The sequence below is a fragment of the Mandrillus leucophaeus genome, unplaced genomic scaffold (genome assembly GCF_000951045.1).
Source record: "Mandrillus leucophaeus isolate KB7577 unplaced genomic scaffold, Mleu.le_1.0 Scaffold24, whole genome shotgun sequence".
Lineage (NCBI taxonomy): Eukaryota > Metazoa > Chordata > Mammalia > Primates > Cercopithecidae > Mandrillus > Mandrillus leucophaeus.
In genome coordinates, this window is record NW_012102476.1 from 550,662 (window position 1) to 553,608 (window position 2,947).

Below are 2,947 nucleotides of genomic sequence, written 5' to 3' on the forward strand. Positions count from 1 at the left end.
GCCTTTGGGTCACCCATCATGGCTTCACATCTGGTGGGTGCAGATAGCAAGCCCTGGCTGCATGCAAAGCTCGGAGCGTCATCCCATTTCACTGTCCCAACAGTCCTGCAAGGTCCATGTTGTAATGACACCCAGTTTTTTGGTTGAGGAGGCTCAGAGAGGCTAAGGGACAGGTGCACGGCCACACCACGGGGCAGAGGCGGAGCTGGGATCAATTTGTTCTTGGAGTCTGTCTTAGTCTGTCTGTGCTGCTGTGACTGAATACGTGAGACTGGGTAATTTATAAATTATAGACATTTATTGCTCATAGTTCTGGAGGCTGGGAAGTCCAAGATCAAGGCACCAGCAGCAGCTTGGGTTCCAGTGAGGGTCCCATCTTTGCTTTTTTGTTGTTTGTTTGTTTGTGGAGACTGAGTCTTGCTTTCTCACCCAGGCTGGAGTGCAATGGTGTAATCTTGGTTCACTGCAACCTCTCCCTCCTGGGTTCAAGCAATGCTTATGCCTCAGCCTCCAAGTGGCTGGGATTACAGGCACATGCCATGGCTAATTTTCGTATTTTTAGTAAAGATGGGGTTTCACCATGTTGGCCAGGCTGGTCTTGAACTCCTGACCTCAAATGATCCACCCACCTCTGCCTCCCAAAGTGCTGGGATTATAGGCATGAGCCACTGCACCTGGCCCCCATATTTGTCTTTAAGTTTCCACCTTGAACGCTGCAACTCCCAGAGGGGATGCATGTTGCATCCTCATGTGGCAGAAGTACAAAAAGGGGCTGAATGTTGGGTTCCTCCAGCCCTCTTACAGGATCAATAATTCATTCGGGGGGGTCTGCCCCCATGAATTAATCATCTCCTAGAGTCCTCACCTTTTAATACGATCACATTGGCAACTGAGTTTCAGCATATGAATTTTGGGGGTGGACACAGACATTCAAACCGTAGCATGGTCTTCACCACTCTGTGCTGCTATCTGTTGAGTGATAGCCGTGTGCGGGCAGCGTGCAGGCACAGGCACCATCTCATCTCAACACCTCAACAGCCTCTAGGGCAAGCAATATCTCCGGCTTACACATGGGGAGGAGAAGCAGTTTTGACTCACGTGTTTGCAGTCACAGAGCTGGGGACAGCACAGTCACTTTGTGCGTCTCTCACTGCCTCCTGCACGCTTTCATAATCCCAGACATGGGATGGCCCTGGGGCTCTCTGCCCTGTAGCTGGGGTACTGACCGGGCACTTTCCCACCCTCCCATCCCTGGTGCCACCTCCATGCCATTCGGGGGCTGCTGTTGCCTCCCCAAGTTTGGAAACAAGCTCTGTCCTTTGGTAGCTTTGAACCTGGCTAGGAATGGCAGCTCCTCTCCAAATTCCTAGCACCCTGAGAAAGAACCATGAGGGTACAGACTCAGAGATGACACAGCTATTTAGAGGCTCTGTGTTGAGGTTTTGCCAAAATCAGTCCTGTTTTCTCCATCAAATGCTGGAACTAGCTCCTTTGCACCCCACTGACAAGTCCTGTGTGTCTCCCTGAGGAAAGCCCCCTCTAGAGCAAGATTTATTTCCATGACTCAGACCCCTTGGTAGCCACTGCCTGGAGAGCTGTGTTGAGAAGCATTCTGAGGTCATGCCTAGGGGAAAGAGTGCTGTGATCCATTAGCAATGTCTGCCATGTGTGCGGCTATGAAAAACTAGCACAGACTAGGTTTTTCCTTCCCTGGGTGAGTGTCTCAGCAGCCCAGACCAACAGAGACGAGAGATGTGGTCTATTCTTGGAGCCTCAGTGTTCTCACCTCCACAGTGGACTAAAGGATGTTTCCGGACACAGTATTCTTTGCTCCAAATATAGGTTCTGTCCTCGACTGAGACCCAAGAAGGGAACCTACCACCACCATCACCTCATGGGTCTTCATTAGTCAAGGGAAAATAGGAAAAAGCCACCGAAAACGAACCCACTTATAAAGGGGAACAAGGCCAGGCATAACGGCTCAATCTTATAATCCCAGCACTTTGGGAGACCGAGGCAGGTGGATCGCTTGAGCTCCAGAGATTGAGACCAGCCTGGGCAACATGGTGAAACCCCGTCTCTACGAAAACACAAAAATTATCCAGGCATGGTGTCGCACAACGGTAGTCTCAGCTACTCAGGAAGCTGAAGTGGGAGGATTGCTTGAGCCCAGGAGGTGGAGGCTGCTGTGAGCTGAGATCACACCACTGCACTTCAGTCTGGACAACAGAGCAAGAGATCCTATCTCAAAAAAAGAGATGGGCAGTACAAGTTTCTAGTAAATAGCAGCAAAAAATAGTGGAAATGGCACTCAAATATACAAAACAAAACTACAAATTATTCCATTGATTTTGTCCAACATTTAACAAAATTTAGATGATGATCGCACCTCTGTTTTAGGACACAGTGAAACAATTAATGTTTGGGGAGCAGGATGGAAAGGTGTTAAATCTTCCAACAAAATTGCCTCATAGGGCAATATCTTGATGACTTCTTGGTGGCGGTGGCGGTGGCGGTGGCATTTTTGGCTGCAGGATCACGCAGCCCTTTCTGCAAAAGTGTCTGAGGGCTTCTTAATTCTCTCACGATTTCCTGCTCCTTGAAGCACCTTCCTGAATCTCTGAGAGAGCGTGTCCTGTGGAGCCAAATTCTGTAGAGCCGAGGCCTCTTCCTTTCAGGGTTTTGGGACATTTTCAGTATAGCTGTCCTTGACTCCATGAGGTCCTGACCCTCTTGGGGTGTGTGGGTGTGCGCTGGCTGGGTTCCTACCACATCCGGGGCATTTAGGATATTGCCATTCTGAGTGGGAGCTTGGCCAGGAGGGACACAGACCTGGTGGCCAGGCGCAGGGCTCTGGGGGAGGGTGCTGAGCTGGGGACCAGCTAGTTTTATATTATTTGCCATCATGAGTGTCCTGTCTTCATAGCCAGCCTTGAAACACTGGTGC

The 2,947-nt window shown here is 50.1% G+C and overlaps 1 protein-coding gene across 2 annotated transcripts in view; it reads left to right on the plus strand.

Annotated features, from left to right (window-relative positions):
- Positions 1-2,947, plus strand: part of IL21R (interleukin 21 receptor) — a 64,675-nt gene that overhangs the window by 42,694 nt on the left and 19,034 nt on the right. The gene's annotated exons all lie outside the window — the stretch shown is intronic.